Below are 16,939 nucleotides of genomic sequence, written 5' to 3'. Positions count from 1 at the left end.
ACAAAAATATCAAAATCCTATAAAATAAAAAAGAATTCTATTTATATAAAATTGTTTAAAATATTTTATTCAATTTTTTTATACTAATTTTAATTTTTATTCATTATACTAAACTATATTTAGTATTTTTATGTTATAGCCTTTGTAGATTCTTTATCCTTCTGATTAAAAGGTAATAATAATATTTTTTTCTTTTTTATATTTTGCATTTTTAATTTTGTTTTGCATTTTTGTTATTCTTCATACAATTTATAAAACATTTGCTATTTATCCTATTATATATAGTTTTTATTTTTCTTTTGAGTTAATTAAATTTAGAACTAATTTTTTAAGTGCTATTGTGATTAAAATTTATTTATTTTTATTCTTTATTTTTTATATTATTGACCTTATTTATATACGTAATTTGAAAAGACTTGGTGATATAAAGAGAGACTTAATCTAAAATGTTTAATAATAGAGTTAAATATCTATCTTTTAAATTTTTGAATATTGTAATATTTTAATTTATTGAGATAAAAAATAGTTTATTTTTTGAAGCTTTCTTTTCTTTAGTTCTAATTTTTATTTAATTTGTTTAACCATACTTAAAAACTAGAATGATTGTGATTATGAAATTGAGTTTATACATTATGATTGAGTTATTCAAAAGACAAACAACAAAAGAGCTTCCAAAGTTAAAATTTTTTTGGTTGTTCATAGTATACTCCATACAACAGGCAGGATTTGAACTCTCAATAATTGCTTAAATGGATAAATGAGTGGACCATTCAACCAACTCAAATTGATTTGCAAAGTTAAAAATTTGTCATATTTTATAATATGCAAAGTTAAACTACACCTTACGAATAAGTAATGTTTTTCGATTATTTAAATATTTGTATTTGTATATTAAATATTATTATTTTTTACTTTAATAGATCATGAAAATAATGAAAGTCAATCTCTTAATAGAATTAGTTAGTATAGACAATGTAGTTAGTTAAAACCAATAAAAAATATGAAAAAAATTGATAAAATTAAATAAATTTAATAAAAAATAATAGAAAAAGCTATAACTAAAAAAAGTTTTTGATCAAATATAAAATTTTTAGATGTTGAATTGGTGATAAAATTTGTGAGGATACATAATTATGAGAATTTGACATCATTATTGTAAACAGATACGAAACAAAAACTAAATGAGAATTCGACATTATTATTGTACAAACGCCTAGGTCATATCTCTAAACAGAGAATTCAGAGGATCATGTCGTATAAGATTCTTGGATCTCTAAATTTGGTAGATTTTGAAGTCTGCATTGCGTGCATAGAGGAGAAAAGAACAAACGAAAGGAAATTAGGTGCCGAGAGAGCTAAAGATGTCTTAGAACTTATACATACCGATATATGTGGCCTATTTTTTACTGTCTCTTGGGATGGACAAAGGTACTTTATTACGTTCATAGATGATTATTCTTGTTATGGGTATCTATATTTAATTCATGAAAAGTCCCAAGTCTTGGATGTTTTCGAGTCTTTCAAAGCTGAAGTTGAACTTCAACTTAGGAAGAAAATTAAAGCTGTCAAATCTGATCGTGATAGTGAATACTACAGAAGATATGATGGTTTAGGTGAGCAACATCTCGGACTTTTTTCTCTTTTCCTAGAGGAGTGCGATATTGTTCCGCAATACACCATGCCAGGTAAACCTAGCATGAATGGTGTTGCATAGCGAAGGAACCGAACTCTTAAGGACATGGTGAGAAGTATGATTAGTCATTCTTCCTTACTTGAATCACTCTGGAGAGAAGCCTTAAAGACCGCAGTGTACATTCTTAATAGGGTGCCAAGCAAAGCAGTTAACAAAACTCTTTATGAAATTTGGACTGAGAAAAGCCCCCATATAAAGTATTTGCACATTTGGGGATGTCCAGCTAAGGTGCGACCTTATAGGCTACATGAAAAAATTGGACTCAAGAACAGTTAGTTGCTACTTTGTTGATTATGTTGAGTGTTCAAGGGGGTATAAGTTTTACAATCCTGCATTAAGGTCTATTTTTGAAACGAAAAATGCAAGATTTCTTGAGGATGTTGAATTTGGGGGAAGAAAATGTGAGGAATGTTTCTTTTGATGAGGATTCTGTAATTGATAATAATCAATTCTTTGTATCTATTATTGTTCAATATATAGTTATAGTACAAGAGCACAATGAGAATCCTACTGTAGATCCAATTACAGCACAAGAGAATAATGAGAATATTGTTGTTGCTCAAGATATTGCTACATTATAGGAGAATAATGAGAATCCTCCTCAACTCCAACCCATACAACAAGCTTAACAACCTCAAGAAGTACCATTAAGAAGATCTAACAGAGTAAAGAGAAGTGCAATTTCAGATGAATATGTTGTCTATCTCCAAAAACATAAGAATGGCATTGGTTTGACAGAAAATGACCTAATCAATTTTCTTTAAGCCATGCAAAGTTCTAACTCTGAAAAATGGATTGATGCCATGAAAGAAGAGATGAAGTCTATGAAAGACAATGACATTTGGGATCTTGTAGAATAACCTGAAGGTGTGAAATCAATTGGTTGTAAATGGATATTTAAAACCAAAAAGGATTCTAAGGGTAATGTCGAGAGATATAAACCTCTCTAGTCGCTAAAGGCTTTACTCAAAAAGAAGGCATAGACTATAAAGATACTTTCTCTTCGACATTATCGAAGTACTCTTTTAGAACCATAATGACACTAATATCTCATTTTAACTTGGAGCTACATCAGATGGATGTAAAGATAGCGGTGACATTGATAAAATGATATATACGGACAACCAGAAAATTTTGTATCAGGCAATTCAAAATCTATGGTTTGTAAGTTAAAGAAATCCATCTATGGTCTCAAACAAGTTTTCCGTCAATGGTATCACAAGTTTCATCAAGTCATTACCTCATATGATTTTGAGGTAAATATCATAGATGAATGTATATACTGGAAGTTCAGTGGGAGTAAATACATAATTTTGGTCTTATATGTTGATAATATTCTACTTGCCCGTAACGATATAGGCTTGTTGCATGAAACTAAGAAATTTCTATCGAACAAATTTGAAATGAAAGATCTTGGTGATGTCTCTTTATTAGAAATTGAGATACTAAGAGATTGCTCTCAAGGTTTTCTTGGATTATCACAAAAGAACTATATCAAAAAGATTTTTAAGTAGATATGGCATGAAAAGTTGTAAACCAATGGACACACCCATAGCTAAAAGATACAAGTTCAGTCTCAAACAATGCCCCAAAACTGATATTAAGACAACAATGTATGATAAATCTTATGCATCAGCACTAGGGAGTTTAATGAATGCTCAAGTTTGCACATGTTCCGATATATCATTCATAGTGGGAGTGTTTGGTAGATACTTGAGCAATCCGGGTATAGATCATTGGATAGCTGTTAAATGCGTAATGCGTTATCTGAAGAGAACAAAGGACTACATGCTTACTTATCGAAGATAAGAAAATTTGGAGATTATTGGGTACTCTGATTCTGATTTTGCGGGATGCCAAGATAGTAGACGCTTTACTTCAGGCTGTGTCTTCATGTTGGCTGGAGGAGCTATTACATAGAAGTCTAATAAATAGATTCTTATAGCTTCTTCAACAATGGAGGCTGAGTATGTTGCTTGCTTTGAGGCATCCAAATATAGCATATGGTTGCGAAATTTGTCACTGAACTTCGTATAGTAGATGACATTGAAAAGCCATTGAATATATTTTGTAACAATAAGTCAGTAGTACTATACTCCAATAACAATAAGAGCTTGACAAAATCGAAGCATATAGGCATCAAGTTCTTAGTTGTCAAGGAGAAAGTTTAAGAAGAATATATTTCCATAGAACATATAGGAATAGAGTATATGTTAGTAGACTCATTAACCAAGGGATTGATCCCTAAAGTCTTTCATGAGCACACTGCTCAGATGGGTGTCAATATTTGTGATGCCTTGGTTTAGTGGGAGTTTATTTTATGCTATATGTCATATGACAGATATTGAATTATCTTTCTGAAGAATTAAGTTGATGGTTGATTTCATGTAATGTTTATTTTTCAATATTTGTTTTATGTTTGATCTCAATAAAGTTTTAAAGTTGGACCAACTGGAAATAGACATGCACAAGATCACTTGGCATGTAATTTTCATATTACTCATCCAAATTTGATCTATGTCGTTAAATATATTAGTATGGTGATCATCGTGGTTTAGTCATGACACTAATATGATAAAAACTGCGGTAATTTCATAACTAATATATGAGACGGACCAAATTATTAAAGTAATAAGAAAATAGCATTCAGATGCACATTTAAAGTTTATAAGATGTGACTGTCTTAGGAAAGAATATATGTATAGCCCAAGTGGGAGATTGTTGGGAAATCATTTAATTTCCTAATTTGTTTGTTGGCAATACATATATTAATTGTAATCATAAATTATGCTATTTCAAATTAAATGACTTACATAATGGTGATCTCATTTATTATTATAAATGCTAAATTGAGTAAGTCATAATTATTTTTGATTTGGAATTAAATGAGAATAAAATCAAATACTATCTTTTGGGCTTTAAATACTATTTTTATTTGGGTTTTAGGGTTTAATGGGTGCCATGCTCAATATAAATAGTAACTTCAGGATTTCGGTTCCCAACATACCAAAGTCACATCAGCAACTCTTTTCCATTAGAGGAGTTGCAATTCAACCGTCCTATTAGGAATACAGAAGGTTTTGATTGAGGAAGCTAAGACTGAGATAACTTTTCCATTAAATTTTAATTTCTAATTTCTATGAGTAAATGTATGCTTCTGCACTATGATATATAATTTTTGGTAATTCAATATGAATGATCTGGATTTATAAAATAATTTATTCTAACACGGCTTACTTCCAAAATCCTCAGCTTTTGCATCGTCAACCCACCACAAGCTTCGAGACATTGCATCATTTGAACTCTCAGGAACTCAACTAAAAAGGGCTTGGATTCCAATTGAGAAGCCACAGATTCCAAGCAATCCAAGCAGAGCTTGAAAACCTAGAATAGCTCGAGCACAACAACGTCGTCGGAGGAACCTAATTTGGAAATGAGAGTAAGGTGTTTGGGGAGAATGGAGAGAGAGCTGTTGAGGAATGGAAGAAAACGCCTAGCGAGGGAGCAGATTAGGGTTTGATCGGGTTTGGACTTGGAAGACTTGATGTTTTTGCTGAAATTGGCGAAGGACGGAGGTAATCATATACTTGTGTGAAGAATCCAGTGGAATCAGCGGATTAGAGCTTCAATATCAAAGAAGATTCAATTAAAGAAGCCACGTAACATTTTGAAGAAGAAGAAGAAGTGTTGTGCGAAGTTCAAAGGGCATGGAGGAGAGAGAGTGGTCACTGCTGAGTGTAGCGTATGGCAGAAGAACGCAATTTCACATTTCATTTCAAATTTTGTTAGTGGTCCTCACACGTTTTATAGTAGTCTAGCATTATTGATTTTCTCCGCAATGTTTTTCTATTTTGTTATTGGGTGTTTATTTTCTTGTGGCTTGTGATGAAATTTACCAATTTTTTATTCTAATATTGAAGAATAAATGAAATTTTACGTTGATATTACAAAAAATGGTGTTTCACAGCATTTTAAAAGCACCGTTCTGTGCAAACACAATACATAGAACACGTATTGCACTGACAATACGTAAAAAGCGTAATGCGTGCATGCAGGACACACATTCAATTGCTATAGGCCCGTGAATAGGTGCAACACTCTCCTTCTCTCTCCAAATCGGACTGTGAATACACCCCTCTTTCATCTCTCACATATTTTTAGTCTTCTTCAATCTTCACGCTCAATCTAACTCTTCCTTTCTTTCATTAATCAAGCTTTCTGGTTCAACTAGCACTATCAGCTCCATCATTCTAGCCCTACCACTCAAGCACATTTCTCTTTGTCTCACTGAACAAGTAAGTTATTTAATGATAATAATATAATTAGCAGATTAGTTGTTTATTTTTTTTAAATCTGAATAATAATAATAATAATAATAATAATAATAATAATAATAATAATAATATACTTGTATTATATTTTAGATGTGTGATATTATTATTAATTAGAAAATTAGTATTAGTTTAAATATATTTTGAATTTAAATATTAAATATATTAGTTTAAATGTATATTTATATATGAAATTAATGTAAAAAATTTATATTATTTAGGTTATTGTTTTTGAAATCAGTTTGCGTTAGTTAGCTAATTATTAGTAGTAGAACGGGTATTAAGTTTTGAGTAATTCTCCCCGTCCAAGCAATTTCTACGTCTTCTTCTTCTTTTTCTTCTTTTTTATTACTTTTCAATTTTGTTACCGTCGTCACCAACAACACATCTTCCTCTTCCTCTTCCTCCTCCTCCTATTGGAATTTCGTCTCCTCCTTCCTTTTCATCCTTCTCCTCCATCATCATCATCATCATCATCATCATCATCATCATCATCATCATCATCATCATCATTATCATCATCATCATCGTCATTGTCTTCTTCTAATACATATCAACGTTATCGTTATCATCGAATTTGAATTTATATAATGGACAATTTTTGGTTCATTTGATATTATACAATAGTTTTGTTTTGAGTTAATTTTCGATTCATTCGAGACGCAAGTGTTTCTGAATTTGAATTATATAATGGACAATTTTTTGTTCATTTGGTGTTATACAATGGTTTCGTTTTGATAATATTTTTGGTTCATTCGAGACGCAGGTATTTCTGAATTCGAATTTATATAATGGACCATTTTCTGTTCATTTGGTATACAATGGTTTTGTTTTGATAATATTTTCGGTTTATTCGATCACCACAGAGAATCAGAATCAATAAAGATGTTAGCAAAATGTTGGTGTTGTTGGTGATGACGATAATGATGATGGAGGAGGAAGAAGAAAAGGAAGGAGGAGATCAAATAAATTCAAATAAAAAAGAAACAAGAGGAGGAGGAGAAGGAGGAGGAAGAGATGGACGTGGTGGTATGGTGGTGGTGACAATGACGATAATGAAAAAAAGATGAAGAAAAAAGAGAAGGAGAAGAAGAAGAAGCAACAGGAGGAGGAGGAGGAAAAAGAAAAAGAAGAAGACGAAGCCTCGCAGCGTAAACTAAATGACTTGGATGTAAAATTATTTGGATGTGCAGTGAGGCTCTTAAGCTTTTAGTATGTATTAGTTAGTTAGTGTTAGATGAAATTATTATTTAGCAATATTTTTAGTTAATGAAAAATAAACATTTTAAATATATTGTTGAAAATATATTAAATATATTTTATATAATATATTATTTAAAAGGATAAAGTACTAAATTGATCCCTACGTTTGGGTGTAATCCTGTTGAAGGTTGTGGTAGGCTTAGAGAAGGGGGGTTGAATCTATGCCTTCCTTTAATTGCTGTTGTTACCCTTTTTAAAACAGATTTGCAATTCTGATTCTGTTTTAACTTAGCAGCAGAAATTTATGAGACAATTTATTTTTGTCTCATGAATATCAGAAAACAGAACACAGCAGAGAAGAGAAAAGCTAACACCAGCATATACCCTGGTTCAGTTGCCTTGTGCTATGCAACCTACATCCAGTCTCCTCCACAACTATGGAAGAATTTCACTATAGTTAACAGTATTACATATACCAATAACACAGGATTGACCCAATCCTTTCACACTCAAGTTCTAACCTAACTTGACATTGGCTATGCTAATACCTAACTATTCACTCTTAGTGCTAACCCAACTAAGAAAGGGATACCTCACAGGTACAAGATACAAGACATAAACACACCTAAAAAAATCTGAAAATAACTCTAGGCTTTTCTCTCAAGTGTATCACTAAGCCTTTTTTCACTCATAGCTTTTACTTGAGCTTTCTCACAATGCCTTTTCTCACAAGAAATTACAGAAAGACAAACATAGAAAAGTACATTACAATCAGTAAAACATGAAGGAGATTGATTTCATCAACAGCCTCTGTGCTATGCGAAAAATCAGATTAGCAAGCCTCTGATTTAGTTCTTCATACTGGCGGAATGCACCTTTGATTAGGTTACACTGTCCAGTTAGTTGAACTTCTTCAAAGAGCTCTCTCAGAACAAAACATCTATTCACTGGTTTTCTCTCCTTGCTTTCTGAATGAACAGCAAGCTTCTTTTATCTCCTTGCATGTTGCTTGGTTCTTCCTCCAAAGTCAACACCTTGAGCCTTGAGCTTCACCAACCCACAAGTTCACTTTTTCACCTTAATCCTCAGAGAAGAAACTTTCTCTCTGACTTCCTCATCTTGACCGAAAGCCACAAAACAGTAACCATGGAAATCTTCTCATGGTCAACCAAATCTGAACCATAGAAATGCAACTTGGTCCCCAAGAATCTCTTGTGACCGTGGATTTGTAGCAGTGAAGAACAGATATCAACTTTCCCTTGAATGCCATTTTCGGATAGTGCAGAGAGTTGGGAAGAGGGGATAAAGATCTGATGCATGCAAGATGAGATGGATTACCTTTAACCTAAGCTTGATTTGGATTAGATTTTCTGCTTTAGCTTCTGTGCTTCAAGCTTAGATTTTCTCTTTCTTGCTTCTTTGGTTACTGGCTTATGGAGGAAGCTTTTCTTCTCTTTCTTACTTTTTGTGAAGTTGATTTTACTTGGTCAGAAAGTAGAAGAACGTTGCACTTCAAGAGGGAGAAGACTTCAATCTTACAAAAGAAGCCTTGTGAGATGGATACGGGTTTGGATTGAATTTCCATAAGGCAACCCGGTTGGCCCATAAGATCCTTTGGCTTTGTTTCTTTTGGGCTGAGCTTGATTATTTTCCCATCAGCCTTGCTATAATTTTATTATACCATTTGGGCTGCTTAAAAATGAATTTGGCCTGCAACACAAAATAAATAATTAGCAACATATACTTATTAATTAAACAAATCTAATTATTTATTTTGTCAAAAATAATGTTTGTCATCACTAATTAATTAAGTTAATTTCTTAACTCAACAATCTCCCCCTTGATGACAAACATGATTTAAGCAACAATCAAAAGGAAATGAGTTTGAGTAAGGTTTTAGAGACTCCCTTTGAATGATGTTGCTTGCTAATGTGTTGCTCCCCCTTTCCTTTTCAACAATAGCTCCCCCTGAATCTATGCTCTTTCCTTTTTGTTCCTGTTTATATTAAGCTTAAAAAGGAGCTATTCAAGATGTAACTTGACTAAGGGATTCTATATAACCAGCAACACATATTCAGCCCAGTATTTCTTATCATGACAACAGCCAAAGCATATTGTAAAACAAAAACAATTTACAAAAACAAAGTTCAGTTCTAATCCGAAACAAAGTTCAGAAAAGAATTAGCAGCATCAATAAATTTTCAGCATCAATTAACTGACTAATCAAAAAATCAAAAACAACCTTTAATAGTTATTACTCCCCCTTTTGTCATCAAGGGCGGATAACATGCAAGATCAACAAAAACAGCACTATAAACCCTGCAAGAAAGGTTAGTGCACAGCCAAGATAACTAACGAAATAACCAAAAGTGCATCAATGTTCAAAGTTATTACAGTTATCCAAGACAACAAGAGTATACCAAATAGTAGCAAAATAAAACAGAGTTTATGAGACAAAAAATGAGCAGCATCAGCAGATTTTATGAGACAAATCCTAGGCATCAGAACAATTCCCCTCCGAGGCAGCTTCCTCTTCAGCATCAGTGGCAATGTCTTCATCATTTTGAAGGTTATCAATGAAGGTCATGAGCACAGCCACTCTATCTCTTGATTTCTTCAGGAAGTTCTCATGTTTGCTCGCCAGCTTCCTTCGCTCTTTGCTCAATTCAATCAAGTGATTCGATTGGGAGACAAACTCTTGAGCAACATCCTTGACCACATTAAGCAAAGTGGATTTCTTCCCAGTGGAAATGGAAGTACCCTCGGTGGAAGGAGCAGGAGAATCCTCAGGGACAAAGTCCTCATCTTCATCATCTAGGACGACTCTTTCAGATCTAGTGGGTCCTTTGTTCTGTTTCACTGAACCACCCCCCTTTAGGTATGAATGTCTATTTTCATATTTCTCATTGGTCAAGTCAACACCAAAATGTTCAAATATGCAAGTTAGAAACATGCCATAAGGGAGTGCTTTGTCCTTTTCACTCCTAACAGAGTCAAACATATATCTAACCATCAAGTATGCAAATGAAATTTCAGTTTTGGTGAGAAGGGCATATAAAACAAGAGTATCAGTGTAGGAAACCCTTTGATATGAGCTGCTTTGAGGCAGAATAACATGATTAACCATTCGGTGCAATTGAACACGCTCATATCCTAGGGCTTTGTGAGTGGGTGTAATACCATCAATTAGAGAAACATGTTCACAGATGTGAGCCAATGCATTATGATAGGAAATTCCAACACCTTCATCCCACTTAACCGAAGTGTAGGCACAAGGCCCAACATCAGTATACTTCAAAGCATCACTGATAGTTTCATTATTTAGAAATATGTCTCGACCCTTAACATACGAATGCACACTTCCTTCATGGTAAGTCAAGTTTGCATAAAATTCTTTGACCAACTGAGGATATACAGGTTTTTTGATTTTGAAAAGGTGATTCCAGTCTAAAAATTCCAAATTTTCAACAAAAGGAAAACCTTTCTTTTTCAAATCAGGTAAATCAGCCAGAAAAGATGGACATAGAGTACGATACTGAATGACTCCCTCATAGAAATCGTGGTTCATGGCAGATTTGAAACGATGGGGGTTAAAGTCTGAGTGAGATGTCATATAGTGTGATTTGTGAGCAAAAGGATCAATGTCTGGTTCTCTAACAGATGTGAGAGGAACTCGAGTTTTACCTCTTTGAGAACGTGATGGAACAGACCTAGACTTTGGTTGTGTGGACTCAGGTGGAGGTTCTGGTGCTGCAGGACGCTTCCCTTTGGATGAACTCGGTTTCGATGAACCTGGCTTGGATGGTGTGACTTTCGGTGGTGGCGTTGGCTTGGCAGAGGCAGGGAACCTTGGAGTGTTCTTGGTCCGAGCCATGGGGTCACAGCGAGGAGGAGAGGTAGGAGGAGAAGGAGAAGGGGTAAAGGTCCGGTCTTGAGAGCGAGTGGAAGGCTTTGTGGGTAGCTTGTAAATCTTTTCACGAGGAGGCCTTTTAGGAATGGTTTTCTTCCTCATTTGGTTAGTTTCAGTCTTTTGAGGGAAGAGAAGCAGTAAAGTGAGTGGGAAGAAACCGAAGAGTGTGTGGAGAAGTTATGGAGGGAAGAGAGGGAGTGTTGGTAACCGTACCCAAAAAATGGATTTCCAAAACCATGCAACTGCATCACCATTTGAAAAGACTTGAAAAGACATGACCTCATTCAAGAAAGATTTTATTTGATTTTAAAAGATAAAAGGGAAGTTAATTTTAAAATTTGAGAAAAACAACAAAATTAACCTGAAACACTTTTTTGGGCCAAAATTAAATCCTCTTGAAAACCTTTTGTGAAACACACAAGTCATCAAAAATCAAACAAGATTGTAACATTCATGTTTGGGCCTTGAAGTGATATGAGATTAATGAAACACATTTGGACCACTCTTGATCTGAATATTGAGGTTGGCCCAGATTGAGGTTCATTTGAAATAAGCCCAGAACATGCTGACTTGATGGAAACGTTCATCACCTGCCCAGAATTGTCTCATGCCTGTTTATGAGACAAAAAAGCTCCAGCAAATACATCAGCATTTTTCAAACAAAGAATCATAACTCAAGATTCCTAGACAAGTCCTAAGCATGCAGAATCTATCATCAGCTAATGGTTTTGTAAAAATATCAGCTAATTGCTCCTCTGATTTAACAAATTGAATATTAATATCCTAAATCGCACAGCTGACTTATACTCAAAAGATTGTGCTTTAAACCACAAACCAAAAGCACATCATCAATGAAAGTAGATTGCTCATTACCTACTTTTCCAACAGCAATGATTTTACCTTTACCATCATCTCCAAAGGTCACAAAACCTCCATCATACTTATTTAGTTTGATGAAGTAGGTTGACCTTCCAGTCATGTGCCTTGAACATCCACTATCCATGTACCACATGTCCTTTTTGTTCTTGGATGCTAGGCAAATTTGCATGATGAGTTTCAAGTAGCCTTAGGTATCCAAATTAATTTGGATCCTTTGAAGTTAATCCATCTTGGTTGCCCAAGTGCATTGAAATCACAAACAACATTGTAGACTTTGTTTCCTACAACTCTCTTTTCAATGAAGCATTGTGCATATGAGTGACCAAATTTCTTGCAATTAACACAATGATTTTCTGGTGTGTGTTGCTGAAACTGATGTGAGTTATATTGCTTGAAATGATTAAAGCTTTGAAATTTTCTGGTTCTTGGAGGAGATGCATTTCTTTTGACAAACTGTTTTTTAATAAAGTTATTCCTCTTTACAAAAGCATTTTCACCAGAATTTTTTTGAATATTTTTGCCTTTCAAAAATGAGGTTTTGTTGTAAAAAGTTGGTTTCTTGAAAGCAGCCTCATTTTTCGAAATATAACCCAAACCTGCCCGGTTTGAACTCGGTTCAGTTTTTGGTGAAGGCTCAGTTTCAATTGTGTATTCTTCATCAGATTTTTCTTCACATGTTGAAATATATCCGATACCTGATTTGTTTGGTATGGATTAGGTATTTGATGAAGAGGCCACAAATTTTATAGAGGAAGTGTTAGAAACTACATCTTCCTTGGCTATGTAGCCTAAACCAGATTTTTCAAATAATGGTCTTTGACTTGCAAGTAATTTGTCCAAGTTGCTAGAACCTTGAGCAAATTTTGCTAAGTCACCATTCAGCCTTTTAATCATATCATTTAATCTTTTATTTTCAGCAATTAACTCATGAGAAGGATCTGCAATGTGCTTTCCTTTTAATTTTTCAAGTTCAGATTTTAGAAATCTGTTTTCTTCAATGATGTCTAAAGCACATTCAGTTTCCTTCACTTTTTCTTTTAAAAAATCATTTTCAGCTCTTAACACATTTCTTTCAGATCTGCACTCATTGTATTTATCAAGCAGTTTTGATGTGTTTAAAGTGAGATCATCAATAATAACATGCAAGTCCTCAATGGTTAAATCATAGTAGTTTACCTCATCAAGATTGTTGTTTCCAGCCATGAAGCAGTCTTTGTCATCTCCTTCAGATTCTTCTTCTTCATTTGAGTCATTCTCAAGATCTTCCCAAGCTGCCATGAGTACTCTCTTCCTTTCCTTCTTGCCTTTGTCCTCCTTTTTGAGCTTTGGACAGTTTGACTTGAAGTGCCCAGCCTCCTTGCAATGATGACACGTCACCTTGCTCAAGTCTATCTTTTGCTCCTTTGAACTTGAACCCTTGTATTTGTCCTTGCTTTTCATCATCCTTCTAAATCTCCTAGCAAAAAACAAAAGCTCGTCATCTGAAATACCATCACTAGACTCACTCTCTTTCGGTTCTATTTGTGACTTGAGGGCTATTCCCTTTTTCTTTGAGTCTGTGTTTGTGTGTGTGGCTTCATAGGCAAGGAGTTTTCCTCTCAGCTCATCATAGGTTATGGGACTTATGTTGTTACTCTCGGTTAGGACAGTGGCAGTGTTTTCCCACTCTTTTGTGAGGCTTCTAAGGAGTTTTCTCACCAAGGTTTGTTCTGCATAGTTTGTACCCATAGCATCAAGGTTGTTGATTATGATTGAGAATCTCTCAAATGCTTCATCAATGCTTTCTCCATCCTTCATGCTAAACATCTCGTACTCTTTTCGCAGCATATCAATCCTCGTTTCTTTTACTTGTTTGGTGCCTTCATGTGTAACCTGGAGTTTTTCCCAGATTTCTTTGGCTGTCTTGCATCTAGACACCTTCCGGTACTCTTCAAAGCTGATAGCACAATGAAGAAGGTTGGTTGCTTTAGCATTCAGCTCTATCTTCTTTTTGTCATCTTCATTCCATTCAGCTTCTTCTTTCGGAGTCACCACTCCATCAGCACTTGTTTTTGTTGGGATCTTGGGACCACTCACAATGATCTTCCATAAGTTGTAGTCAATGGATTGGATGAAGATCCTTATCCTTTCTTTCCAGTAGGAATAGTTCTTTCCGTTAAAGAAAGGTGGCCTGTTGTTTGACTGGCCTTCAGTGAGGGTGTAGGCAACTGTGGTTGTGCCCAGATTGTTCGCCATTGGATCTTTGCTCCAAGCGGTTAAGCTTGATTCTTGAGACCTTAGCTCCAGATACCAATTGAAGGTTGTGGTTGGCTTAGAGAAGGGGGGTTGAATCTATGCCTTCCTTTAATTGCTGTTGTTACCCTTTTTAAAACAGATTTACAATTCTGATTCTGTTTTAACTTAGCAGCGGAAATTTATGAGACAATTTATTTTTGTCTCATGAATATCAGAAAATAGAACACAGCAGAGAAGAGAAAAGCTAACACCAGCATGTATCCTGGTTCAGTTGCCTTGTGCTATGCAACCTACATCCAGTCTCCTCCGCAACTATGGAAGAATTTCACTATAGTTAACAGTATTACATACACCAATAACACAGGATTGACCCAATCCTTTCACACTCAAGTTCTAACCTAACTTGACATTGGCTATGCTAATACCTAACTATTCACTCTTAGTGCTAACCCAACTAAGAAAGGGATACCTCACAGGTACAAGATACAAGACATAAACACACCTAAAGAAATCTGAAAATAACTCTAGGCTTTTCTCTCAAGTGTATCACTAAGCCTTTTTCCACTCATGGCTTTTACTTGAGCTTTCTCACAATGCCTTTTCTCACAAGAAATTACAGAAAGATAAACATAGAAAATTACATTACAATCAGTAAAACATGAAGGAGATTGATTTCATCAACAGCCTCTGTGCTATGCGAAAAACCAGATTAGCAAGCCTCTGATTTAGTTCTTCATACTGGCGGAATGCACCTTTGATTAGGTTACACTGTCCAGTTAGTTGAACTTCTTCAAAGAGCTCTCTCAGAACAAAACCTTTATTCACTGGTTTTCTCTCCTTGCTTTCTGAATGAACAGCAAGCTTCTTTTATCTCCTTGCATGTTGCTTGGTTCTTCCTCCAAGGTCAACACCTTGAGCCTTGAGCTTCACCAACCCACAAGTTCACTTTTTCACCTTAATCCTCAGAGAAGAAACTTTCCCTCTGACTTCCTCATCTTGACCGAAAGCCACAAAATAGTAACCATAGAAATCTTCTCATGGTCAACCAAATCTGAACCATAGAAATGCAACTTGGTCCCCAAGAATCTCTTGTGACCGTGGATTTGTAGCAGTGAAGAACAGATATCAACTTTCCCTTGAATGCCATTTTCGGATAGTGCAGAGAGTTGGAAAGAGGGGATGAAGATCTGATGCATGCAAGATGAGATGGATTACCTTTAACCTAAGCTTGATTTGGATTAGATTTTCTGCTTTAGCTTCTGTGCTTCAAGCTTAGATTTTCTCTTTCTTGCTTCTTTGGTTACTGGCTTATGGAGGAAGCTTTTCTTCTCTTTCTTACTTTTTGTGAAGTTGATTTTACTTGGTCAGAAAGTAGAAGAAACGTTGCACTTCAAGAGGGAGAAGACTTCAATCTTACAAAAGAAGCCTTGTGAGATGGATATGGGTTTGGATTGAATTTCTATAAGGCAACCCGGATGGCCCATAAGATCCTTTGGCTTTGTTTCTTTTGGGCTGAGCTTGATTATTTTCCCATCAGCCTGCAACACAAAATAAATAATTAGCAACATATACTTATTAATTAAACAAATCTAATTATTTATTTTGCCAAAAATAATGTTTGTTATCACTAATTAATTAAGTTAATTTCTTAACTCAACACCTGTTTTGATCCTTAAGGTTTAAATTAAAGTGTCACCCTAAGGTCAAAGTTAAATAATTAACGGAATGTCCTACGTGACAGCAGTGCAAGAACAAGATTGATAATCTAGAAAATAAGTACAAGCTCCAATGGTACAAAATCAACAATGAATGCATCAATATATTTATTTATCATTCTCCTTTGTTCTATAGAAAATATTTTATTTAAATTGTATGGAGAATGATAAATAAATATATTGATGCATTGACGGTTGATTTTGTGCCTATGGAGCTTGTACTTGTTCTCCATATTATTGATCTTGTTCTTGTACTGCTATCACGTAGGACATTCCGTTAATTATTTAACTTTGACCTCACAATGGGACTACATTGAATCTAAATGAAACTTTTTTAGATTTAAATAAAACACTTTAAACCTTAAGGACTAAAACAGAATTACACCTAAACGTAGGAAGATCAATTTAGCACTTTATCCTATTTAAAAATATTTAAAATAATTTAAAATATGATATACGTTTAAATCAAATATATTTTGAATTTAAATAATTTACCTTTAGGTTATTGTTTTAAAATGAGTTTGTGTTAGTTAGTAGTATAGGTATTAAGTTTTGTATTTATTAGCTAGCTAGTTAGTGTTAGATGCAATTATTATTTAGCTGTATTTTTGGTTTATGAAATAAACATATTTAAATATATTGTTTAAATATATTAATATATTATACAATATATTATTTAAAAAATATGTAAAATAATTTAAAATATAATATATGTTTTTAAAAACTGAATACCGAATACATGTTTTATATATATTAATTATTAATTTATATATATTTAAATAATTTGTAAATACCCATCGAATATAGGAGTTAGAGAAATAATTTATAATAAATTTAAATAATATTATATAAATAAGACTAATTCTGATAAATCAATCGCAACTTATTTTATATTGTACATACTTAATATAAAAAGTGATTAACTCATATTCACACATATAAATTATCTCATTTTTTTTTTATTTGGGTCGAA

The sequence above is a fragment of the Arachis hypogaea genome, chromosome 11 (assembly GCF_003086295.3).
Source record: "Arachis hypogaea cultivar Tifrunner chromosome 11, arahy.Tifrunner.gnm2.J5K5, whole genome shotgun sequence".
NCBI lineage: Eukaryota > Viridiplantae > Streptophyta > Magnoliopsida > Fabales > Fabaceae > Arachis > Arachis hypogaea.
The sequence above is the reverse complement of the archived record's forward strand: the minus strand, read 5'-3'. Positions refer to the sequence as shown.